The 27,535-nt window shown below is 41.1% G+C and overlaps 2 long non-coding RNA genes across 2 annotated transcripts; one reads left to right on the top strand and one right to left on the bottom strand.

Annotated features, from left to right (window-relative positions):
* Positions 1 to 7,365: 7,365 nt before the first annotated feature.
* Positions 7,366 to 8,915, bottom strand: LOC113898843. Its single transcript, XR_003512753.1, has 4 exons — positions 8,827 to 8,915; positions 8,607 to 8,720; positions 8,071 to 8,208; positions 7,366 to 7,732 (listed from the first exon to the last, which is right to left on the bottom strand). It is a non-coding gene; the product is annotated as an uncharacterized LOC113898843 (long non-coding RNA).
* LOC113898844 lies at positions 8,322 to 21,408 on the top strand. The gene is made up of 3 exons (XR_003512754.1): positions 8,322 to 8,640; positions 9,006 to 9,155; positions 21,317 to 21,408. It is a non-coding gene; the product is annotated as an uncharacterized LOC113898844 (long non-coding RNA).
* Positions 21,409 to 27,535: the final 6,127 nt, after the last annotated feature.

The raw sequence follows: 27,535 nt of genomic DNA, 5'->3' as shown, positions 1-27,535 counted from the left end.
ACAATGGAAACAGTGACAGACTTTCTTTTTTTGGGCTCCAAAATCACTGCAGATTGTGACTTCAGCCATGAAATTAAAAAACACTTGCTCCTTGGAAGAAAAGTTATAACCAACCTAAACAGCATATTAAAAAGCAGAGACATTACTTTGCCAACAAAGGTCCATATAGTCAATGCTATGGTTTTTCCAGTAGTCATGTATGGATGTGAGAGCTGGACTATAAAGAAAGCTGAGCACCGAAGAATTGATGCTTTTGAACCGCAGTGTTGGAGAAGACTCTTGAGGGTCCCTTGGACTGCAAGGAGATCAGACCACTCCATCCTAAAGGAAATCAGTCCTGAATATTCATTGGAAGGATTGATGTTGAAGTTGAAGCTCCAATCCATTGGCCACCTGATGCAAAGAACTGACTCATTTGAAAAGACCCTGATGCTGGGAAAGATTGAAGGTGGGAGCAGAAGGAGATGACAGAGGATGAGATGATTGGATGGCATCACCAACTCAACAGACATGAGTTTGAGTAAACTCCAAAAGTTGGTGATGGACAGGGAGGCCTGGTGTGCTGCAGTTCATGGGTTCCCAAAGAGTCGGACACGGCTGAGAGTCTGAACTGAGCTGAAATGCTTCATGATAATTCTATATAATGCTTTCAGAGCATGTAGAAACTGTAGTAGTATTCTTTCTTTAATTTGATATTAATATTTTTTGTCATTCTTAATCTCTTGTTGGAAGTTTATCAATTTTATTGATCTTTCAAAAAATACTAGTTTCTTATTATATTGATCTTTTCCCCTGTAGTTTTCCTGTTTTCTATCTTATTACCTTCCATTTTAATCTTTATTATTTCTTTTCTTCTGCTTATTTGGGGTTTTACTTACCCCCTCCCCCTTTCCCAGTTTTTTATATATGAGATTAAATAATAGATTTCATAGATTTGTAAGTTTCTAATAGAACATTTTAATAAAATAAAATTTCCCTCTAAATACTTTACCTGTTTTCCCATAGATTTTGGTATGTTGTGTTTTCATTTTCATTTAGTTAAAATAGTTCTCTAATTTTTTAAGGGAGTTTTAAAAAAACATTTCTTATATTTGGTACTTTTTCAGAAATATGTTTTTTATTGATTTCTAGCTTACTTTCTGGAGAAGGCAATGGCAACCCACTCCAGTGTTCTTGCCTGGAAAGTCCCATGGATGGAGGAGCCTGGTAGGCTGCAGTCCATGGGGTCGAGAAGAGTTGGACATGACTGAGCGACTTCAATTTCACTTTTCACTTTCATGCATTGGAGAAGGAAATGGCAACCCACTCCAGTGTTCTTGCCTGGAGAATCCCAGGGATGCGGTAGCCTGGTGGGCTGCCGTCTATGGGGTCACACAGAGTCAGACACGACTGAAGTGACTTAGCAGTAGCAGTAGCAGCTTACTTTCAATATGGTTATATTTTATACCTTTAAACTTCACTATGCTTTGTCTTATTGTTCAGAACATGATTTATCCTGGTGAATGTTTCATTTGCAGTTGAAAATAATGTGTTTTCTGCTTTTGTGTGGAATATTGTACAAATGTCAACTAGCAAACTTTTTAAAAGTCTTTCAAGTAAAAAAAAAATCAAGTATAAAATAGTTTCAAGTATTTTATAGCTTTATTAATTTTTTAATCATTCTATCAATTACTAAGCAAGTTAGACTCTTCAATAAAAAAAAAATAATCAGAGACTTTGAAGCCATAGCAACAGAAACTATTAAAAATGAATATACAGAGAAAAGAATTCCCCAAAAGTGGAAGAAATGTAGGGGCAAAGAAAAATCATTTGAAATCATAATGCCTGAAATATTTTCCAACTGATGAAAACTAAAACAACAGATATCCAAGATGTTCAGTGGATCCTAAGCAGAAGAACCACAAGACAAAAAACACAAAAAGACACATTATAATCATGTGTGATAAATAAAAATGTGATAAAGAACCAATTTTAAAAGCAGCCAGAGATATAAGACACAATTTGAACACAGAAACAAAGAAAAGAATGGTAGCATATTTTTCATTTGAAGTCACAAAGGCCATTAGAAAATGGAATGGCATATTTGAAATGCTGGGGATAAAATGTCAATCCAAAATTTTACATCCAGAAAAAGTATCTTTTAAATATGCAGACAAAATAAAAAATTTAGGATCAACAAGAGCTAAGAGAATTTATTACTGAAGACATGCTAAAAGAAGTGTTAAAAGAACTTATACAACAAAAGGGAAATTTTGCCAGATGGATATGTGGACCTGGAAAAAAGAATGTCTAGAGCTCCAAATGGTAAACCTGTGTGTAAATATGAAAGGCACTTCTTTCCTTATTTTTAAATTTCTTTAAAAGATGACTGTTAAGAGAAAAAGCAATAGCCTTGTATTTATTGTGGGATTTATAAACTATTCAGAAGTAAAGTATGTGATAAGAATGCACAAAGATAGGATGAAAGTATACTGTTGTAAGATTCTTACACTATATGTGAAAGGTGGTAATATAATGTGAAGGCAAGCTTTAATAAGTTGAAGATATTTGTTGTAAATTGATACTAAGGAATTTTTAGTTCAGATATTTTACATTATTTCTAGAATTTCAATATTTTTTTTATATTTCAAGTATAGCAGCCATATTTATCCTCCCATTCATGTTTTTTTTTCCTTCCTTGAATATATTTTACAATTTGTGAACAGAGTGGTACTGAGACCACAGTTCAAGGTTGCCCTTAATAGAGCCCCTCAGTTTTCTTTCTGTGAAACTGCCTGCTTTCTCGTACTTCATCCCACAGTTCTAGCTTCCTCGGCTACCTGGACTCCATCTTTATCTTTTACACACCACCATACTGCCAAAGAATTGATGCTTTTGAACTGTGGTGTTGGAGAAGACTCTTGACAGTCCCTTGGACTGCAAGGGGATCCAACCAGTCCATTCTAAAGGAGATCAGTCCTGGGTGTTCTTTGGAAGGAATGATGCTAAAGCTGAAACTCCAATACTTTGGGCAGCTCATGCAAAGAGTTGATTCATCAGAAAAGACTCTGATGCTGGGAGGGATTGGGGGCAGGAGGAGAAGGGGATGACAGAGGATGAGATGGCTGGATGGCATCACCAACTCAATGGACATGAGTTTGGGTGAACTCGGGGAGTTGGTGATGGACAACGAGGCCTGGTGTGCTGCAGTTCATGGGGTCGCAAGGAGTCGGACACGACTGAGCGACTGAACTGAACTGAACTGCACTGGTCATACAGCAGAGCTCTGTTTGGGCTAGTCCTCTCCGTGACTTGAACTGAATCTGCCTCTGGTCAGTCGGCTAGAATGGTCAGAAGATTCACCTTGTTCTCTTTCTCTCTGGGGTCACAGTCCAGTGCTGGTTGTTGTCCATTGTCTGAAGGCCACTGTTTCCTGTATTTTGTCCATTAGCATAGTTGTTTATGACAAGAGGGCAATTCAAATGGCATATGATCTTTCATAGGATGTGGATTCCCCCAAAGATTCTGTGTCCCCTCCCGTGGTGGAGTGTGTTAGTTGTTCTCTTCTTGTGCTCTCAAAGCTCTGTGTTTGCAGTCTGCAATTGCACACTGTGTTTTAACTTCTAAGTCACGGACCCACTTCTCCTAGTCTCTAAATAGCTTGAAAACAATGATTATCTTACTCATCTTTGTGTTTTAACATCCAGCACAATATCTACACAGAAATGATTCTCAAAAAATACTTATTCAAGCTTTCTATTCTTGTGATTCACTTCCCCTGGTTTTGGGAAGATATTACGTAGCAAAAACCACACTTATATCAGGGATGGCAGAAATAGGGCATGTCTTGCTCTTTCCCCTATCAGAGTCCCATGAAGGTATCATCAGTCACCAGGGTTCTGCTTTTCATCTGAGCCCAAATGTAGCTCTGAATTCCCTCCTAACATGATTTCAGGTATCTCTTACCAGTAAACATATGTTCACTCTGATGCCAAAGCTTATTTGTCATTCATGAATTAGTATTATTTTTTATTTTATTCATTTAGTAAACATTTATATGGTACTTATGTGCTAGCATCATTCTAAGCACTTTAAAATATTAACTATTTCATTCTATTACATTTGTATTATATTGGAACTTTATTATCTCCATTTTACAGATTAGGAAAATGAGGCACAGAAAGGTTAGGCCACTTATGCAAGGTTGTATGGTTAGTAAGTAGTGAGTGCAGATTCCTTTCCAGCGAATCTGGCTTGATGTCTGTGCTTTTCACTGTTCCATTATGCTGCCCCCGCTATGACCTCAACCAGCCAACATGTGTCTCTTTAGCAAGACTCTAAGAAGGTAGTTATCTTTTTTCTGACAAGCAGTGGTAAGAGACAGGCTGAAACAGATGGGGCATGGAGTTAAAGGTACCTTGGGCCTCTTAGAACCCAAGGGAGCAATACCACTGTTCCTCTTGATTTATTCGCTTAACACATACCTATTCTGCCCTTTCTATGTTCCAGGCACTGCTGGAAAGGAAAGCGAACGTGAAGCCAAGTGAGGCACAAAATAGTTACAGATGCCAGGGTGTCACCTCAGACACATAAACAGTCAAGGTTTATGAGATCTCAACTTAATTCCAGGAACTTCCAGCTCGAACAACAGATATGGTTTATGCCCTGCACAGGATTTTTTTGGAAACTGGAATTGCAAACATGCAGAACCACAGCCAGGAGGCATTGGGAAAAGCAGGAGATGACCTCCACCCTCATTTTCTAATATCCACTGACTGTCAGCCATGCACCCTCGTTCAAAGTGCCTCCCCACCCTTGTGCAGCCGTTTTCTAGGGTCCCGCACAGACTGGAGCAGAGAAACAGCCCGAGACCAGAGCAGTAAAGGAGTCCAGTACTGGATGTAGCACTGTTGTCAGAAAAGACAGGTAATTTATGAAACGTATATAATAGAGTGAGCAAACGTTCTCTTATTCTCCTTGTTTGTTTTCTTGTGTTTGTTTGCTTTAAAAACTAATTGCCCCAAAGGAATAGAGTACAATGATTCTGAAGGAATTTTATTCCTCCATTTAGGAGGATATCTTGGTTTTATCATGAGACACTAGAACTCAGGGCAAAAAGAGGTAGGGAATGTCTTGCACTAGCGTTTTGAGAATTGGCTAATCAACTTAACCTTTGTCCACAAGCCCCCTGGGTAATCCATAGAATTCAACAAAAGTGCTGAATACATGTTTAATTATTAACATGGTAATTACCCAGGCTGACTGTGTGTGCGCCATATGTTTTTGTCATTGCCCAAGGTCATCCAGGGAGCTTGCCAGTGGCTCAGTGGCAAAGAATCAGCCTGCCAAGACAGAAGACACAAGAGAGACAGATTTGATCCTGGGTCAGGAAGATCCCCTAGAGTAGGAAATGGCAACCCACTCCAGTATTCTTGCCTGGAAAATTCCATGGACAGAGGAGCCTGGCAGGCTACCATCCATGGGGTCGCAAAGAGTCAGGGCTCAACACCGGACGTGACTGAGTATGCAGGCCCACTAGGTCATCCATCCGACGCTCTGGTGAGGTGGCTAGGAAAAACTTTCATTCAGATACTTCGGAAAAATCTCATCTACAGGGATTCCACCTCTCACTTCAAAGCCTACTAGGCACTATGTTTTTCAGTGGCCCTGAAGCAAAACATTGTCAGAACATATATTTTCAGTGGGTTGCTAGACTTCTTGTTTTCCTGTGATACAGAGAGCTGCCCAAGTGCACGTGCCTTCTGGAGTCCAGGAGACTCAGTGGGTGGAGTCTCCAATGAAAGAACATGAGACCCTTCCTTTCTTTCCATTGGGAAGTGGACTATGGAATGCAATGGAAGTAGAGGGAACATCCATCAACCCCATTATGTATCAAATACTGGCTTTGAGTCTGGAATGGAACTCTAGATTTCATGCTTCTAGATTCCTGGGCAATTGGTTGGATTTTGAGTAAGCTATGCCTTACCCACAGTTCAAAAGCATCAGTTTTTTTTAAACTGTGGTGGTGAAGAAGTCTCTTGAGAGTCCCTTGGACTGCAAGGAGATCAAACCAGTCCATCCTAAAGGAAATCAATCCTGAATAAACATCGGAAAGATTGATACTAAAGCTGAAGCTCCAATACTTTGGCCACCTGATGCAAAGAACTGACTCATTAGAAAAGACCCTGATGCTGGGAAAGATGGAAGGCAGGAGGAGAAGGGGACAACAGAGGATGAGATGGTTGGATGGCACCACCAACTCAATGGACATGAGTTTGAGTAGGCTCTGTGAGTTGGTGATGGACAGGGAAGCCTGGCATGCTGCAGTCCTTGGGGTTGCACAGAGTTGGACATGACTGAGTGACTGAACAACGAATGACTTACCCAGCTGTATCTTTTAAAACAACAAAAGTTAGGAGTGAATATATATTTATATATGTGTATAGATAGGGTTATTGGGATCTAAGTAAAACAAAACTAGGTTTTACAATTTTTTGTGTGCTTTGTCGTTCAGTTGTGTCTGAATTTTTGTGACCCCATGGACTGTAGCCCACCAGGCTCTTCTGTCCATGGAGATTCTCCAGGCAAGAATAATGGCACATGTTGCCATTTCATCCTCCAGGGGATCTTCCCAATCCAGGGATTGAGTCCAGGTCTCCCACATTGCACCCAGATTCTGTACTGTCTGAGCCACCAGGGAAGCCTAAGAATCCTGGAGTGGGTAGTCTATCCCTTGTCCAGGGGATACTCCTGACCTAGGGATGGAACCAGGGTATCCTGCATTGCAGGCGGATTCTTTACCAGCTGAACTACCTGGGAAGCCCTTTAGGTTTTTTTTGGGTAAAACATACATGGGGTAAGACAAAACAAAAATAAGAAGGACAAAATGATGTGGAAATTAGGTTACCCACTAGAAAGCAATCCCTGATATTAGTTCTCTAGGTCAGGGAAAATTTGCCAACTGTGAGTTTTGTATAATTGGTAATTTTTGCTCATACAAGCATCTAGGCATATATGAAATGTAATCTGTACATTAGCATGGTTTCATTTTCTACAAATATATACGGACCTTGTTGGGGGAGGTGGTGGTAGGGCTTCTTAGATAGAACTGCTGGTCAAGGAGTTGTCCTACTTGAAAACCTATTACATAGTTCAAATTTCATAATTTGGTCAGGAGGATAGTATGGGGGATCTTCCCATGTGGCTCAATGGTAAAGAATCGCCTGCCAATACTGGAGATGCAGGAGACTCAGATTAGATCCCTGGCTCGGAAAGATCCCCTGGAGGAGGAAATGGCCACCCGGTCTAGTATTCTTGCCTGGAGAATTCCATGGACAGAGGAGCCTGGGGGTCTATAGTCCACTGGGTCACAAAAAGTCGAAAGTGAGCACGCATGCTCCGCCACAGAAAGCCTTGAAATAAGTATTTTGCGATTCTTATAGGCATTATGCAGAGAATTTTATGCACATAGGATCCACTACATAATCTGTGGGGCCCAGTGTAAAGTAAAGTATTCAGGTCCCCTTGTTCAAAAATGAAGAATTTCAAGAGAAAACAGCAGAGTATCACATCAAGCCAGGGGTCTGCTAACACAGTACATTGTTTGGGCTGCCCGTGAAGTGGGCCCCGTGTATACATTTTCAAATTTATCCATAAACGAACCTCAGGATGGATATATCATTGCCTTCATTTTGCAGATGGAAAATAGAGATTTAGAAGTTTCTCTCCTCAGTGTCCTTTCCAGCGCATTTACCTGTAAGGATATCATGGTTTGAAAAATCACATCCATACCAAAATAATATTAGCTCCCCAAAGAAGGGAAAGAGTTGACCCTCTATTGGTCATCTGGACAATGTGAATTTTATATGTTAGAGCTGCTCCAACTTCCAGCTACCAGATGTCTGTAAAAATTCATAGCAGGCTATTAAATTTAGCAGATCCTGTCTTAATTAGATTAGCTTTTGCACAGCACGATGGCAGAGTGTCTCTCTGATGGAGGGTTTATAAAGATTTCTGGTGGGAATTCTTTATGGAAGATGGAGTCTTTTATCCACAGAGACTGACAAATAGAAGGAAAAAAAAAAAGCCCACCTCGTAATAGTATAAGAATGTGGTCATGGTGTGTCGAAGCAGAAACATGGGTCTTTATTGCATTGATGTTTCCTTTTTATTTGGCCGAAGAACGAGGATGGCTCGGGATAAAGATGGAGGAGAGACGTTCAAAACAACCTGCAAAGAGAATAGCATAAGGGGGTGAAAAACTGCAAGCAAATCCTTGTCAAATCCTCCAATAAATCTAGCACCAAAAGAGTCCTCGGCACTCTCTTGCCTGTCAGTATGTGAGTTATTATTTTTTTTTTCCCAGCCAGGAAAGCAAACTGCACAGTTTGTCTTGAGCTGGTCTTTCGTGATTACACTCAGCATTTATTCTCTCTTCCCACTTAAGGTCCCTCAGAAAAGCTCACAGACACGAAACCAACAGCCCAAAGCCTGCTCTTTGCCGGGGCCTCTCAGTTCTGCTCTGGGCAGAGGCCCTAACATGCGCTGTTGTGTGGAAACATGACTTGTTTATCGATGTGGGAACAGAAGTGGTGATCGTTTCGAGAGCTGGGCTGCGCGTCTGGCACCTGGTCTGCAGGTTGCTCTAGAAGGAAGGCAGATGTAAGTCCTTTTACTTGTCCTCTGATTCGCCAGGTGAAGGTCATGATGATGCAAAGACCTTGGTCCCTCAGCTGCAGAATCTGTAGAGGGAGACAGAGCACAGAGGTGGAGAGGGGAAATATTGTTTACACCTCACAAGCTCCCTGCTCTTGGGCAGGGGGCGAATTTGGTGTTTCCAACTCGAACCTGTGAAAGCAGGAAGGGAGTGCTGGTGGCTGGTAGACAGACTGGCCCATGACTTGCTCAGAGGCAGGATGATCAGATTTACCTCATACGCAGGCAGGGTTACTAGGCAACTGATTAAATAAACGAGCTGGTCCTACAAGCAAGCTCACAATTAATTAACTTAACCATTTTCATTTCAGCTGTTTTCTTCCCTTGTCCGCCTCAACTTGCTTTGAGATACTGAAATGTGAGAGGCATGGGGGAGGCCGAGAGTCCATGTTGCTTTCCACGGGAAATTCGAATTCCTCTTAGTGTTTCCCACGCATGGACTGGGAGAACCTGATCAGCAGGTAATTAGCCTTTTAAGCAAATAAGAAATCACACATGAAAAGGTGTAGAAGAATGCTGGGCATGTATTTATTCACAACCTGTCATTCTCCCTAATCATGCTAGTCACTGGGATGAACAAGATGCAAAATTTACACTGCAGGAAATCATTTCAATAGATTGTTTCCATGTAATCTAACAGGGAAGAATGAATCTGACTTCATATTGAACCTTCCTTTTACTTTAACCTTTGTATGCTATTGCTTTTGCTGCAAGAATGTTGCCCATAGCCTGAAACATGCAGGATAGCCCATTCACAAGGCTCAGAGTGTAACATTTTCTCATTCATGAGGGTGGATGCATGCCCAGTCCTGTCTGACTTTTAGAGACCTCATGGACCGTAGCCTGCCAGGCTCCTCTGTCCATGGGATTTTTCAGACAAGAATACTGGAGTGGGTTGCCATTTCCTCCTCCAGGGGCTCTTTCCAAACCTGGGATTGAACCTGGGTGTCTTGCATCTCCTGCATTGCAGGCAGGTTCTTTACCTATTGAGTCATTGGGGAAGCCTGTTCCTATTCACAGAGAGATAAAAAGTTGCAGAACAGAGAATAACATTCATCTTGTTGAAGATGAATGGGAACATCATGACCTGACCTCTGTGGACAACTGCAAGAACAAATATTCTGACCCCAAGAAGTTTGCCCCAACCAACTGCAACCTCTCCCCTTTTAGTAAAAAAGAAGCTTGGATTCTAACTTGGGCATCATGGTTCTTTGGGACACTAGTCCATCATCTTCTCAGTCTGCTAGCTTTCTGAGTAAAGTCACTATTCCTTGCCTCAACAACTCATTTCGATTTACTGGCCTAGTGTATGGCCTTGGACTCTATAACGGTGATTTGGCTTTGCCGAGGGAGAATCACGCTGGTGCTACAGGTACATTCTCCTATCTGTTATGGGGATGCTTTACCCAGCTTAGATAGCTATCGAAGCATTCTTGGAGGACAGGAGGCTGTCGACTTGTGTTGAAAGATGAGAGGAGTCTGGAAAACAGCCAGTGCCAGGTGGGAGTCCCAGGGAGAAGGGCCCCGGAGAAAGCGAAATACCAGTTAAATTGATAATATCAGGAAAGATTTGTTTTGATAAAAGTAGAAAATGAAAGATCTAGAGGATGGGTCTGGGGCAGTTGGCAGGGCCATTTGTAAATGCCTATCCCTGTTTATCTAAAATGTTTATACTCGAAAGTGTGGGCAGTAGAAACCACAGAAGGATTTTTCCAAGGAAAGTGGTGTGAGCAGGCTTGAATCACAGATGGTTTACTCTTAGTCATATAGAATTAGGATTTAAGAGGACACTAGAAGGAAGTGCTGAGCAGGCTTTTGTAATAGTTCAGAAATGAGATGAGGGAAAGAAGGAAGGCTGGGGAGGAGGTATGGGGCAGAAGACACCAGTAGAAATCTTTGGCACTTGGAGCTTGACTGATGTTGGGGAGGAAGAGAAAGATGGGCTCAGGCGAGAGACAGACTCTGGATCTGAGAGACTGAGTGGGTAGTGACAGCTTTAACAGAAAGCAGAAGCACAGAAGGAGGAGGGTGGAAATACATGAATCTGTCTGGTACTTGTTGATTCCCAGGATCCTCTGTCGGTCAGGCTACTGCTTAAATAAAGCAATTACTTAATATTCCTTGGGAGATAGGAATTAGGGGATTCCTTGTTGAACCTACAGTTCAAAAAATCTCTTGTATAGCATTTCATTTCCACAGTGATATTTAAAGCAAGATAGAGAATGTATAGAGGGAAGGTTAGGGTTTGGGGGTAGGGTAGGGTTAGGCAGACAAAGCTGCAGCCAGATTCTTCTCCACTGAAATGTATTTTAGTAACAGCCAAAGAAAATACAGACCTAATAGCCCAGATGAAGTTATTATTAATCATAAACCCTTGATTCACTCTAATCTCTCCTTCTAATTATGGAATGGAGTTGTCATATTCAAATGTGAAACAGGCTGGAATTACCAATGGCAAAGAGATGAGCCCCCGGCATATGAATCATCCTGGAAGATCGGAGGCCCCTTGTGCCCTTGATCAAACGCAGCCGTCAGCCTCTCAGATGAGGGCAAGATCGCCTCTGATGGCAAGAGGGCTCCTGACACATGGACTCCAGTGAGGAGCTCCTGGCTTCCAGGCACACATCCTGAATGTAGATGATCTATTATTTCTCCAGATCCTGGGGACCAAGATTCTGTTTTTTCATAACGATCAGAAGATGTGTGGTCTTGCTTTCCAGTTTGCTTTAAACTGGCTGTGACTCTATGTGTCCACTGTTCCCAGGACTTTGCAGTGAAATGTGAATGAGCATTTTGGACACGAGGGTGCTGATTCAGCAAAGCTCAGGAAACGCACTGTGTACCGAATCAGCGGGTTGCAAGGAAGACGCTTTAGCACTGAGAAGTATAACCTGGGACATGCACTGCTCTCAGCTAGTATTTTATACTCATTCCCTAATCAAAAAACATTTTTTAAAATCTACATTTTATGTAAGATCTCTATTTATTTAAATTCATATGCTACTTGATAAGCCATCCTGATTTTATCTGAGGAGGTGGAAGTGAACGGTCCAGTGCTGATAAAACTCCAGCTTGAATTTTCTATTATTTGCTGAGCGTGCTATTTATGACCTCACCTTTTGGACACCATGTTTTTTCCAGAAGAATTTCTTTTATCCTTTTCTCCTCGGGCACAGATGCTAGCTGAAATTGCTCCAAGGGAACGGTTATTTCCAACATTTACTGTCCACTTAAAATGACGCACAGAGTCGGACACCACTGAAGCGACTTAGCAGCAGCAGCAGCTAATACTCCAGCTGTCTCCACCTTTACCACTTGGGGTTCATAGTCCTTTTGTTAGTGTAGTTGACTCAGCCGTGGACTAGGCAAGAACTTTTGTCACCCATTCTGGGAGAGATCTGGATAAAAGGATGAGTCTTGGTTTTGCAGTTTCCATAGGCAAAAAGTTACCAGGGAAGCCAAATATCACCAGGAATGTAGAAAGCTGAGAAAAAATATTGTTACTTGTTTTTAAACTTTATATTAAACATATCATGGATGGTCTATTCTAATGCAATTTGATTTTTTTCTTCCATACAATTGCTGTATGTTGTTCTAGTCCACTGACTTTAGTGATTATATAGTATTCCATCAAATAGCCCCACCATGATTTGTCTTATTAATGCACATTTATTGTTTCACCTGATAAAAATGATACTGATTGTCTTAAGGTCTGTCTTGAAATCTCCACTGTTTAATCTTAATATGAATGCACTGGCTTTTGATTAATATTTTCCTTTTCCTTTCAAACTTTCAGTGTCTTTATGTTCCAGTTGAAAATTCTATAAAGAGACTGTGCTGCTGCTAAGTCGCTTCAGTCGTGTCCGACTCTGTGTGACCCCATAGACGGCAGCCCACCAGGCTCCCCCGTCCCTGGGATTCTCCAGGCAAGAACACTGGAGTGGGTTGCCATTTCCTTTTCCAGTGCATGAAAGTGAAAAGTGAAAGTGAAGTCACTCAGTCGTGTCCAACTCTTCATGACCCCATGCACTGCAGCCTACCAGGCCCCTCCGTCCATGAGATTTTCCAGGAAAAAGTACTGGAGTGGGGTGCCATTGCCTTCTCCATAAAGAGACTGTAGCTGGAGTTTATTTTCTTATTTTTATTTTTCAGGATAATCTAATTTGATGATCTCAAATCTTTAACTGGAAAATTTATTCCATTTACAGTCATTGAGAATTTGGGGGGTTTATTTCTACCACCTTATTTTGTTCTTTCTACTCCTGCTTTCCTATCTTATTTTGATATGTTCTTTTTTTTCCCTAGTGGTGGAAAGTGAAAGTGTTAGTCACTCAGTTGTGTCTGACTCTTTGTGACCCTATGGACTGTAGCCTGCCAGGTTCCTCTGTCCATGGGATTCTCCAGGCAAGAATGCTGGAATGGGTTGCCATGCTCCCCTCCAGGGGATCTTCCCATCCCAGGGATAGAACCCAGGTTTCCCATATTGTAGGTGGATTCTTTACCATCTGAGCCATCTCTAAAATAGTAACATGCATGATCGAAAGTTTAAAATAAGTTGACATCTCTATGTTCCTCCTGAGTGACATATGGACCTTAAACATTTTATCTTGGGTAAATCTTTTTCATCTTACGGTTATTTTAGTGGTTTATTTCAACTTTGTTATTATATCACTCAAAACCAGGTAGCTATTGTTACCCTTTTAAATGGTCAGTGTTTGTTGACATTTGAATTGAAGCTTCCTTGTTCACAATTCCTTTTTTCCCTCACAAGACAATTTTTCTTTTTATTGAAACATGTCCACTAGAGGGTCCTTCACTGAAGATGTATTAGGGGTAAATTAATTTTTTTCTAAACATTCTTTTATTCCAATTTTGATTTTTTATGTTGTTTGATCTCTGGGCCAGGAAGATTCCCTGGAGGAGGGTATGGAAACCCAGTCCAGTATTCTTGCCTAGCGAATCCCTTAGACAGTGGAGACTGGTGGGCTACAGTCCATGGGGCCTCAGGGTTGGACCTGACTAAAGCGCCTTAGCATGCACGCATGTATCACTGGCACATTTCTTTGTGTTGCTTAGTCGTGTTCCGTAGCATTAACATGGCAGTCTGTTGAACCATTTACACACTGAAGAGCATTTGTGTAGCTTCTAGTTTCGTGTTATGATGAATTGTTCTGAATGTTCACGTACGATTTCATGTGAACGTATATTTCTCTGGAACAAATGCCCCAAAGTGCAACTGCTGGGTCATATTCACCCTCAATTTTTTTTTTTTTTTTTGAAATATAGTATAGTTGTTTGTAAAATCTAAATTCTTTGCTGTCTCATATCTTTGTTGTCACTTTTAATTACTTTTATGCTTTAAGTTGATTCCCTGCTCCCCTGACCCCTGGCTGCTTTTAAGATCTTACTTTTGCTTTGGTGGTCTCCAGACACAATTCTGCTGTTTGGACTCTTTTAATTCTATGAATCACAGGATTCATATATTTCATCCTTTTTGGAAAATCCTGTCATTAACTCTTTCAGTTTTGTTCTTCCCCTTTTTTTTAACTTCTCTTCTAATTGACAAAGTTTTACCCTACTCAATTTTCCAGGTCTTTTAATCCCTCTTCATCTCTTTTCATCTCTTTATTCCGGTTTATTTCTCTGGTTCTATTTTCCTAGTTTGCCAGTTTTCTCTTTCTCTGTATCCAAACTAGTGTTTAATTATATTTAAAATTTATTTTTTATGACTGATGATTCCTTAGTTTTTGTTGCTTTTTCATATTTTTAATTTTGTAAATTCTTTTAAATAATGTAGATACCTTTCTTTTAATTTTTTTAAAATAAATTGTTTACCTGAATTTCTTAGGCATCTAATTCTTCTCATCTAAGCTTGTTATTTTTGCTTATGGGGGATTACTTTTTCATTTCTTTGTTATTTTGCATCAGAGCTCATGCTTTGGGGGGGCTTACACATGTGAATCGTTTGCTGCCTGGGTTGAAGATGCAAACTTCCAGAGAGATTTTCTGTTTTATTAAGCTAGATACCCAGGACATTACTAGTCTCAGACTGATTTTAGATCGATTCTTCTGCTTGAGAGCTCCCAAACCAATTAAGTAGCATAAATTCAAACTTGAAACCCATGTGAGGGCAGACCTTTTATTAATTCTAGAAAAAAAAATTGGTCTAATCAGGCTAAGAGACTGAGTAAAACAGTGTAATGTATGCTATGATGTGGTCTACATTTCCAGGATACTGGCGTTAATACCAACTAGAACATATTCAGATTTCCCCACTTACACAATCCCTTTTTGGGGGAAACTTGTGAACTGTCATCAGCTAAAGGTCATGCCCTTTCCCAGGGTCAGCCTGCATCCAATGGGATATACAGTGTGAGTCCTGTTATTCCAGTAAACACAACTCTGAAGAGCCATTCAGCTTCGGAACTCTGTGGGGTTGGCTAAGGCCTTGCTGTGAGGATGTGGCGGTTCAGGGTCTCCTTCTGCCCAATCCTGACTTTGTCTCTTCTCCCAGGGACATTGATCCCTAGGAAACCATCCTGTATACTAAGCTCTGTTTCAAAGTCTGATTTCCAGGGAGAGCAAGCACTGACAAAAGGCCAGCCTTCTTTCAAGACCATGTATCCATTTGGCATCTTGGTTACACTGTCCACATCATGCGGCCGCAATCCTCACCTTCTACCCTGGTTTGGCTCAGTTGCTCAGTCATGTCCAACTCTCTGCAATCCCATCGACTATAGCCTGCCAGGCTCCTCTGTCCATGGGATTTCCCAGGCAAGAATACTGGAGTGGGTTGCCACTTCTTTCTCCAGGGATCAAACTTGTATCTCCTGCATTGCAGGGGGATTCTTTACCAACTGAGCCATCAGGGAAGCCCTTGGCTTACCCAATAAAACCTCTGTCACACCAAACCAGTAACCACTCATTTTTCACCTCTTATTTTCCTCTAGGAAATTTCCTTATTCTTTCATGAATTTAGCTTTGTATTAAAGGAATGTTTTTATGTTGAATTCATTTTTGCTACATGGTTTGTAGTGACAAGTTTTTTAAAAAGTCACGGGTTTCAGATGGGACTGCTTAATTAATTGGTTTTGTGCCATTAATGATCATTATTGTTTTTTCTATGATAATGGTGATTTGCTGATTCTCTCTTTCTCTGCCTCAAGGATTTTCAAGTCCTTTCCTCTATCCACTGTCTTTTTGTGGGTGATTTTTGGATGTCTTAGCTCCTCAGACAGCAAAGCTCTTTCAGTCCAGAAGGTCCCTGGGGTTGGAGTACTTGCCCCTTCAACCCAGTTAACTCCAAGTAGTCAACCTTCCTTAACTTTTTCAAAGCAGAGGAAATAACCGTCAGCATTTTTTCTAAGGAACTGTTGTTGCTGAGTCACTAAGACATGTCTGACTCTAGCAACCCAGTGGACTGTAGCCTTCCAGGCTCCTCTGTCCACAGGATTTCCCAGGCAAGAATACTGGAGTGGGTTGCCATTTCATTCTCCAAAGGATTTTCCTTATCCAGGGCCTGAAACCAGGTCTAATGAACCTGAATCCATTACAGGTGGATTTTTTACTGCTGGGCCACCACAGAAACCCTGTCTAAGGAATATTAGTACCCAAAGATGTAACACACGACTCCTTTTTTGACCACACTGCATGGCTTTCAGGATCTTAGTTCCTTGACCAAGGATCGAACCTGGGCCCCTGCAGTGAAAGAGTGGACTCCTAAGCACTGGACGGCCAGAGAATTCCCAGAACACACACTTTCAAAATCAATTTTATTACAGTACAATTGTCACATAGTAAAATGTACTCATTTTAAGTGTACTTAATATGCTTTGACAAACATACACGCATGTAACCATGACTACATCAAGATACAGAATAATTTCATCCCTCTTAAGACTTTTCCTGTGCTTTCCAAGTTGATGTCCTCAAACCCCCTGGCCACAGGTAACCTACTTTCTGTCAGCATGGATCCCATTAAATTCTATCCATTTTATAAGTGAAATTATACAGAATGTATGCTTTTGAGTCAGGCTTGGTGTTTTGTGACCTAACCACGTTGCTTGCATATTAGTGGTTCATTCCACTTTATGACTGAGTGGTTTTTATTTCATGGATGCACCACAATTTATTTCCCTGTCCACCAGCTGATGGATGTTTTTGTTGTTCCCGATTTGGGCCATTACAAATAAAGCTGATATTAACATATAAAGACACACAGTTTTAGATGTTCCTATCAACTCTCCTTTTCTCTATTCCAAAAGATTTGGGCTCCAAAGCTCTTAACCACTGAAATATCATAAGGCATTTCTGAGACGAGATAAAGTGGGCGCCTGACATCATTAGATACTTATTTTCTCTAAGAATAAATATCTAAGCCATACGGTAGAAAACAAAAACATGAACTGTTGAGAAGGCCTGTAAACATATTATTTTAATTATCATTATTACTTTTAGCTAATTCTGTCATCTTTCTATGTATTGATTATGCATAGTTTCACTTATAGAATGGATAGAGGTTAATGGAATCCATGCTGACAGACAGTAGGTTACCTGTGGCCAGGGGGATTGAGGACATCAGCTGGGAAAGCACAGGAAAAGTCTTAAGAGGGATGAAATTATTCTGTATCTTGATGTAGTCATGGTTACATGCGTGTATGTTTGTCAAAGCACATTAAGTACACTTAAAACGAGTGCATTTTATTATGTGGCAATTATACTTCAGTAAAATTGATTTTGAAAGTGTGTGTTCTGGGAATTCTCTGGCAGTCCAGTGGTTAGGACTCCACTCTTTCACTGCGGGGGCCCTTGATTGGTGCCATGTGTTTCTAAAACTGCTTTCTTCCTATTTCCCTTCCTATTTCTCACTGATTTGAGTCCTTCCAATAAAAGTATAATGGAATCTTTCTTACGTGTTCCCTCCTTTCTGCTACATTCATGACTCTTTCTCAGTTGTACATAGACATGGCTAGATATTCGGGTTCCTTAATGGGAGATGGGTTAAGATAGGTCTAGCGGGAGAACAAAAACTAGGTTGAAAGAGAGAAAAAGGGAAGGAAGACAGTGGAACTGCCGACTGAGAAAAACCAAGCACAGATTAGAGGACCTGAAAAACGCTCTTACCTATCGAGGACATGAGGCACTGTTGTTGCGCAGTCACGAAGTCGTGTCGGAATCTTTGTGACCCCACGGGCTGCAGCACACCAGGCTTTCCTGTCCTTCGCCATCTCCGGGAGCCAAGTATTGGAGCTTCAGCTTCAGCGTCAGTCCTTCCAGTGAATATTCAGGGTTGAGTCCCTTTAGGATGGACTGGTTTGATCTCCTTGCTGTCCTAGGGACTCTCAAGAGTCTTCTTCAGCACCAGTTGAAAAGCATCAATTCTTCAATAGGCATTGGGAAAAGATTATTCAAGGAATATGCACAAGTGAAAAAGAAGCAGAAAACTAATTTCAGTGTGTCATTTTATTTTGCTGTCAAAAAAAAATGCACAATAACCTATCAGACAAGCATAGGTACATTCATGAATTAAAATTTAGCTACGGGTTATGATCATTAAGTTGGAACAAGAAAGTGAAAGAGGGTCTCCTGGTATCATGCAACTTCCCTTTTAAATTCTCTTCTTGTCTTTGTATCTCCTCTGTCAATCCCGCGGCTTCCTAAGTCAGCATCTCTGGTCTCAGCTTTCCAGTTGCTGCTTAGCCTGTGTGAGACTTTTCCACTTTCTAAACCCTCTGCTCACTGTTCCCATTGAGTTAATAGGATGTGAAGCATCTTAGTACATATTACACAGAAGATGATTTCTACAGTTAAATGATCCAAGGACTGGGTGGGTTAAACAAAGTGAAAGAAAGCTAGTCCTTTACTAGCGGTTTTCTCTTTTGACATGTTATGGGATACTCTTTGGGGAAAGGCTGCCTGGATGGTGATTTAATTATAGATTAAACCCTAATTCCTGTCCTGAAAGATTCTATACCCACAGGCTTTGCTCAGGGAAGGACTCGCCTTCTTCTCCTGGAGCAGCCCCCTCTTCCAACAGCACTGCTCACGAACGCCGCTGGCCCAGCACAGCCCTCTGCAGGGGTACACTTTTCTTCTTCAAGTCAGACTCTGCTCTTCAATTAGATTGCAACGTGTAAAGCATCTTGTGGGTAAAGGTGTACAAAATTTTCTTTTTCCTTTTTTGCCCATTGTAGCATACAGGATACAGTTGAGTCCAGAGTAGAATCACAGAAGGTTCAAATTTGAAAGTAACAGTGGCAATTCTTTTATTTTAGTTTATTTTATACAACATTATTATTTAATATCTACATCTGTGTTTACTAATTCGTTGCTGGGGTTTTTTGGTATATCCTCTAGTTTCTTTTTTTTTAATTTATTTTTAATTGGAGGGTAATTGGTTTACCATGTTGTACCGGTTTCTACTGTACAACAGCATGAATCAGCTATCAGTATACATATATCCACTCCCTCTGAAGCTTCCCTCCACCCACCCATATCGCACCGCCTCTGGGCCATCACAGAGCAGAAAACGGAGCTCCTCGCACTATACAGTGGGTTCCCACTCTCTATTTTACACATGGAAATATATATACGTGTGTCATTGCTACTCTCTCAATTTGTCCCACCTTAACATACCTTATAAATCCAGAAAAATACCGGTAAGTCAATGTTTCTTTAAGACAGAAACAAACATGACTCCTAAAAACACAACTCTCTGAGGAACGCTGGGAAAGATAGTGAAAGAGATTTAAGAAGCAATTGGGAAATGGAAATGAAGTACACATAGGAAGGCCATCTGGCTCTCGCAAGACTTCTTTAGCTGCCCGGCCATTGTCCGTGAGCGTGGGCTTTCCAGGGGACCTCTGAGCATCTTCTCCTGAACACACGTACCACCTCAAGCCCAGCTGCCCCCTGGCTGAGCCTGTTCTCCATTCCTGCCAGAATCCTTGAACTGTCTGGACCTGACCTCCATGGTTTCTACCCTTTGATTCCTGCACCTCTTGGCACCCTGAGATAACGAGACCATGGAGCTATTTTTAATCTATCAAAACAAGTGGTTCTCTGCAGCAAGGCTCTGATGATTAATCACAAAATCACCATTTTGGGTGGAAAGGAATCATTGTAAATCAGACGTACTCATAGAAGTTAGTTTGTGATGATTTAAAGCTCCATTGGCAATTCTGCATATTGTCAGTGAACGGAAATGATGGAGCAAATTAATCTGAAAACCATGAACGTTGTGTGGTTGGTAGACAAAATATTGTGGAATGTGCACCCTTCTGAGAAAAGTAAGAAAAGTAAGAAAAGTGGCCCTCAGTGGTGAAAGAAATTTGGGGTTACAGCTGTAAATCTTTCCTGGACTGTCAATGCAAATTCTTTCTCAACCTAATTACTCACTTTGCGTCTTATTTTTTCCCCTTTCATAAGGATTACTCTGCCATCTAGTTCCCCCCTGTCTTTCCTTCTTTACTCTATGTTATGTGCCCAGCAACTGGTTTGCAGCATTGTTCTGTGGTCTTTCAAATGATGAAATAAAGAGAATGGTTCTTAAGCGAACAAAAGTGACCCAGGTTACACAGGCATAATGTGGGAAACAGTGGATCTTGTATAACACAGCTCACCTCCTTTGAATCTTCTGTGACTGTGGTCCCCAACACCCAACTTGAGCCTCCTTGGTTGATAGTGCCAAGGACAGAGACCTTTTTCCTTTTATATCTTTCAAGTCCTTTGCAGTTTTGGGTGTCATTCCGAACACATGGTAAAATAGTCAAGGATTTCTTAAACTGATTTAAAGCTGTCAGTGGTTTAGAACCTCGCATACAATTAACTTGATTTGTTGTGGTTTCTGTTGTTCAGTTGCTCAGTCGTGTGCGACTTTGCGACCCCATGGACTGCACCATGCCAGGCTTCCCTGTTCTTCACTGTCTGCTGGAGTTTGCTCAAACTCACATCTGTTGAGTCGGTGATGCCATCCAACCAACTCATCCTCTGTCGTCCCCTAATCTGGGCAATTAATAAGTGATGAGGATATGGCTTGATACACACGCACCAACTTGTGAAAGACTTGACATTTTTTCTGGTGGGTTGAAAATGCAGCAGCAGACAAATGCCTTTGTTCTGGTATAAATTTGGAGCCAAGGCAATAGTATGGCCATCTTATTCCTGGACTGCTCAAAAGCTTACAAATTCCTTGAGAGCTGCCAGATAAGAGAGTCTGAAGGAATGGCTCGGCTAAGAAAGTTTGACCAGTTAGCTCTGCAGGCTGATTTGCAGGACCAGTGCTGTGGGGAACTGACTGTGTTGTCCTTGTGTTTGTAGGTTTGAGGAAATTGCACTGCAGATTCCGCTTACAGCGCTAACTGTAGCATGCAGCTTGACATGATCAGACATTGCATTTATTTCCCATGTCACATAAATAACACAATATGTTAATGAAAACTGAAATGAAAGAAAGTCTTGGCTTGTGATTCACCACTGCTGTAAATGGCCATTTTCATTTTTCTGTGTTCTCTTACCAAATGAATACATTTTATGTGGTTATAACTGTAATGTAGACATAGTTCCATATTCTGTTCTACATTTAACATTTTATCACGACCATTTTTTTGTGTCGTTACTGCAGCTCGGAGCTTTGCAGCCTGGAGCATACGTGGCACCCGGCATTGTTGCTTCCCTGGAAGAGGTTTGGAGAGAGCTGGGTGAGGCCTGTTCTAGGACTAGGTAGGGCCTTCCCACTGCCTGCTCTGGCTGGGTGCTTGATGGGCATTCATTGTATTATGAGGCTAAGGGTTGGGGGAAGAGGATCCTTGAAATTGTGTATATGCATGTGTGCTCAGCTGTGTCCGACTCTGCGACCCCATGGACTTTAGCCCACCAGGTTCCTCCGTCCAGGAGATTTCCCAGGCAAGAATACTGGAATGCGTGGCCATTTCCTTCGCCAGGGGATCTTCCCCACCCAGGGATTGAATCTGCTTTTCTTGTGTCTCCTGCATTAGCAGGTGGATTCTTTACCATTGCACCTCCTGGAAAGTTCCTGAGATTTTATGCAAGGATCCATTTTTCCATTTCCTTTCCAGAATAGGAATTAAGGTCCGGGGGTTTGGTGAGGAAATGTAGAAAAGGGATTGCAATGTGGAATTATCTGTTAATCACCTGACATGGATCTCAAGAGACTAATAGCCCCATCCTAGGGTCAAGAAGAATGTTTTCTCCTCTGGAGAGCCTGTGCAGTTGGTCACTGCAGCACATTTAGACTCAGCCTAACTCTGGTCAGTAGAAAAGCCAAGAAGACCTGGTGGGTGCTCAGGACCGATAGAGCTGATAAACCCCAGGAATCACTTATGTTTTGCACTTATTTATCCTAATTCCAGTTTACGTTGCACAGGCCATTTGATTTATTTATTCTGGATTCTTGCTCTGCCTTATTCCATAAGAGATTTGAGATGTCTTGCCCAAAACACCACGGAGTCAGTAAATCTGGCTTGTATGTTAACATCTGTATCCCTTTTATTTAGACTTGCCTGGTGTGGAGGGCAGAGGAAGAAAACAAAGAGTGGGCGAAAGACAAACAAAGCTGAAGGAGGGTTGTAAAATATGCAGAAGTAAACAGGTGAGCCCGGCCATTATTTCTTAGACAGGACACACCAGGAATAAAAAATACACAGGCTACTATTCCTCAGAGGAAATGATGCATGAAATAAATGTTATTAGAGGCCCAGGGGGACGCTTTTCCTTATTTGTTAATGTACCTCATGTTGAAAACATGCCAGGGGCTGTCAGCACTGGGCTGCAGAATTATAAGAAGCCTTTCCTCCTGAATCTTCTGGGGAGTGGAAGGCAGGCGCCCTCCTTCTTCCAGAGTCTACACCACAGTGAAAGTCTGTTTCCTGGACTCTCTTTCCATCTCTTTTTATCCTTTTCCTTCTTGGCCAACATTTGACAATGGAATGACTTTCCAGGAGGAGTACGACAAGCTTGAACCCTTCCATTTTATTCCTGTAGCATCTTTCTTGCCCTGAATGAGGAAACATCATTGTCTTGCTCTCTTAGTTGAGGTTCCTTTGTAGGAGAATACAATTGCAGCCCCTGCCATCAAAGTGGTGAGGAATGAACTTGAGGATTCCCTATCTCTCTTAAAGGCTGGAGCATCAGTACAGGGTGTATCTGTCAGTGACGGGAAATAATCCCACCCAGACACGTTGAAAAGACTCAGAGGGTGTCTCCTCTTCTTAGTCTAGAGAGAGAGAAAGGGAGGGGGAAGTGGGGAGAAACGCCGAACACCTGGAGTGGGTTCGCAGAGCTGACAGGTTGCAGCTCGCCCGTCTTCTCCCTCTGTCTGATAACACTTTATAGTTAAGACTCTCTAATTGGGCTTGCACGCCTCTCTCCTTTTCATCTCTCGTGGTTTGTGCCCAAATATGGCTTTATTTTAGCCTGTATTTTCCACTTCACTTTAGATGCTCAATCCTGTGAGGGGTGGGGGATACAGGGGCAGAAAAGGCAGTTTGCCAAGTCTAGGGTAGGCTTTGTATCTAGGGGAGTCAGGGAGTATCTCTGTGTGTGTGTGTGTGTGTGAGAGAGAGAGAGAGAGAGAGAGAGAGAGATGAGAGCCTTCCCTGAGCACTTCGCAGCTTACTTCTTCAAGTGGCAGGTGTGAGTCCTTCATATATTGGTATATACTGAGTGTCCAGCCCAAGGTAACAATATTGACCTTGGCATTCACTCATTCATCCATTCATCAATTCAACGACTATCTAGTGATAACATCTGTTATGTGTGCAATGTGCTTGATTATCAGTTTTTTTTTTTCCCCCTTGGATTTGCTCCGTGTCTACCCAGGACTTGATACACTCATAGTGGATAACTGTTAAGTGATCATTGGTTGCCCTTGAATCATCTGGTTCCTTCCTTCACAGCCCAATTAACTAGTGTAACTAGTTACTAGTGTAATTAGTTACTAGTGTAACTAATACCTGCATCTGGATTTGAAAGAAGGTTTACTGGCTTAAGTATTTTTTCTGACATTCCTTTAACTACAACTTCTTTATTCACCTTTTTTAGCCCTTAAAGTTGTCTTCCATTTTTAGTGTGAATCCTACCAATTTATATTTTGTGCATTCTTCAATTTATTTATTTTTTATTATGTATAAATGGTTACTCAATATCAGCTTACCACCTGATATTGTAGATAAAGTTTTATTGGAACACAGCCATTCCCATTTGTTTCCAAATGGTTTATGACTGGTTTTTAGAACAGCAGAGATGAGTAGTGGAGACAGAGACCAGTATGACCTGAAAATATTTACTATCTGGATTTTTATAAACATAGTTTTCCAACTCTGAACTATAACACAATCTCCTATTGATGACTATTCAGGTTGTTTGCAGTATGGGGTCTGCATAAACAATGTTTCCTTGAACCTTTGCAATCTGCTCACTCTTACACGTGCAAAGGTCTCTCTACATTATATGCTTAGGAGTGGATTCCAAGGGTTGAAAAGGAGGAACATTTTTTTTTAAATTTTATTTTATTTTTAAACTTTACAATATTGTATTAGTTTTGCCAAATATCGAAATGAATCCGCCACAGTTATACCCGTGTTCCCCATCCTGAACCCTCCTCCCTCCTCCCTCCCCTACCCTCCCTCTGGGTCGTCCCAGTACACCAGCCCCAAGCATCCAGTACCATACATCGAACCTGGACTGGCGACTCGTTTCATACATGATATTATACATGTTTCAATGCTATTCTCCCAAATCTCCCCACCCTCTCCCTCTCCCACAGAGTCCATAAGACTGATCTATACATTGGTGTCTCTTTTGCTGTCTCGTACACAGGGTTATTGTTACCATCTTTCTAAATTCCATATATATGTGTTAGTATACTGTATTGGTGTTTTTCTTTCTGGCTTACTTCACTCTGTATAATAGGCTCCAGTTTCATCCATCTCATTAGAACTGATTCAAATGTATTCTTTTTAATGGCTGAGTAATACTCCATTGTGTATATGTACCACAGCTTTCTTATCCATTCATCTGCTGATGGGCATCTAGGTTGCTTCATGTCCTGGCTATTATAAACAGTGCTGCAATGAACATTGGGGTACACGTGTCTCTTTCCCTTCTGGTTTCCTCAGTGTGTATGCCCAGCAGTGGGATTGCTGGATCATAAGGCAGTTCTATTTCCAGTTTTTTAAGGAACCTCCACACTGTTCTCCATAGTGGCTGTACTAGTTTGCATTCCCACCAACAGTGTAAGAGAGTTCCCTTTTCTCCACACCCTCTCCAGCATTTATTGCTTGTAGACTTTTGGATCGCAGCCATTCTGACTGGCGTGAAATGGTACCTCATAGTGGTTTTGATTTGCATTTCTCTGATAATGAGTGATGTTGAGCATCTTTTCATGTGTTTGTTAGCCATCTGTATGTCTTCTTTGGAGAAATGTCTATTTAGTTCTTTGGCCCATTTTTTGATTGGGTCATTTATTTTTCTGGAGTTGAGCTGTAGGAGTTGCTTGTATATTTTTGAGATTAGTTGTTTGTCAGTTGCTTCATTTGCTATTATTGTCTCCCATTCTGAAGGCTGCCTTTTCACCTTGCTAATAGTTTCCTTTGTTGTGCAGAAGCTTTTAAGTTTAATTAGGTCCCATTTGTTTATTTTTGCTTTTATTTCCAATATTCTGGGAGGTGGGTCATAGAGGATCCTGCTGTGATGTATGTCAGAGAGTGTTTTGCCTATGTTCTCCTCTAGGAGTTTTATAGTTTCTGGTCTTACTTTGAGATCTTTAATCCATTTTGAGTTTATTTTTGTGTAAGGTGTTAGAAAGTGTTCTAGTTTCATTCTTTTACAAGTGGTTGACCAGTTTTCCCAGCACCACTTGTTAAAGAGATTGTCTTTAATCCATTGTATATTCTTGCCTCCTTTGTCAAAGATAAGGTGTCCATATGTGCGTGGATTTATCTCTGGGCTTTCTATTTTGTTCCATTGATCTATATTTCTGTCTTTGTGCCAGTACCATACTGTCTTGATAACTATGGCTTTGTAATAGAGTCTGAAGTCAGGTAGGTTGATTCCTCCAGTTGCATTCTTCTTTCTCAAGATAGCTTTGGCTATTCGAGGTTTTTTTGTATTTCCATACAAATTGTGAAATTATTTGTTCTAGCTCTGTGAAGAATACCGTTGGTAGGAGGAACATTTTTAACTCTGCCTTCCCCCCGCAAATTGTATCTCAGTCCTCCATTAATTCTTTTCAAAGTGTTATGCATATTATATTCTGTGCAAATTGCTTTTCTTTTTAAGTAGTAATATCATGAGGCATAAATCCTACAATTAAGTTTTCTCATTCTGTGAACTTGAATACCTTGTCCTGAGGACTTCAGTAGAGAGGTCTAAAGCTAATTTTTATTCTTTTTTTAAGTTTTAAAATTTTTAATTGGGATATAATTTATTTATCATGTTGTATTAGTTTCAGGCTAACACAACAAAGCAAATTTGCTATACGAATATTAATACATATATCCACTCATTTTTAACCTTTATGGATGCTTGATTATTTTATGTACTTAGGTATTCGGTTGGCCAAAAAGTTTATTTGGGTTTTTCAATGAACATTTTGACCAACCCTGTATTTATTTAGTTTGGGTACACTAAGGAAGATTCTTCTCTCTTTTTCTTTTATTTGAAGCCTAGAAACTGAATTATTTTGATTTATATTGAATGTTATTGGATAAAGGGTCCCTGTTCAACATGAGCAACACTAAAAAGAAATTTTTTAATTTCTTCTGCCAGAAACCTGAAGATATCAACCATCCTGGGTCCTGGTATAAGGATGAACAGTATTTCTCCAAATTCCTGTTCTTTCTGGACCCTCAGAATGTCAGGATGTGACCTTATTAAGAAATAAGCTGATTTCAGGTGTGATAAATTAAGATGAGATCATACTGGATTAGTGATGGTGAAAGTCACTCAGTAGTGTCCAACTCTTTGAGACCCTATGGACTGTAGCCCAGCAGGCTCCTCTGTCCATGGAATTCTCCAGGCAAGAATACCAGAGTGGATTTCCATTCCCTTCTCCAGGGGGTCTTCCTGACCCAGGGATGGAACCCAGGTCTCCTGCATTGCAGGCAGATTGTTTACCATCTGAGTCACCAGGGAAGCCCATACTGGAGTACAGTGACCCTTAATCCAATATGACTGGTGTCATTGTGAGAAGAGAAGAGGCACAGAGAAAAAAAACACACAAAGGAGAAACCACGTGAAGACAGAGGAAGACCAGAGTGATGCCTCTACAAGCCAAGGAGCTCCAAGGATGACAAGCAAACACAGGAAGCTAAGAGAAAGGCACGGGGCAGAGCCTTCCCAGGCACTTTCAGAAAGGACCCGTTCTGATGACACCTTCATCTGGGACTTGGAGTCTCCAGAACTCAGACAATATGTTTCCATGTTCCAGAAAAACATCTACTTTTGCTTTATTGTCTATGCCAAAGCCTCTGACTGTGTGGATCGCTACAAACTGTGGAAAATTCTGAAAGAGATGGGAATACCAGACCACCTGACCTGCCTCCTGAGAAATCTGTATGCAGGTCAGGAAGCAACAGTTAGAACTGGACATGGAACAACAGACTGGTTCCAAAATGGGAAAGGAGTATGTCAAGGCTGTATATTGTCACCCTGCTTATTTAACTTATATGCAGAGTACATCATGTGAAATTCTGGGCTGGATGAAGCACAAGCTGGAATCAAGATTGCTGGGAGAAATATCAATAATCTCACATATACAGATGACACCACCCTTATGGCAGAAAGTGAAGAACTAAAGAGCCTCTTGATAAAAGTGAAAGAG

This window comes from Bos indicus x Bos taurus, chromosome 9, assembly GCF_003369695.1.
Source record: "Bos indicus x Bos taurus breed Angus x Brahman F1 hybrid chromosome 9, Bos_hybrid_MaternalHap_v2.0, whole genome shotgun sequence".
NCBI classification, from domain to species: Eukaryota; Metazoa; Chordata; class Mammalia; order Artiodactyla; family Bovidae; genus Bos; species Bos indicus x Bos taurus.
Note: the sequence above shows the minus strand (reverse complement) of the source record. Positions and strands in the feature narration are given on the sequence as shown.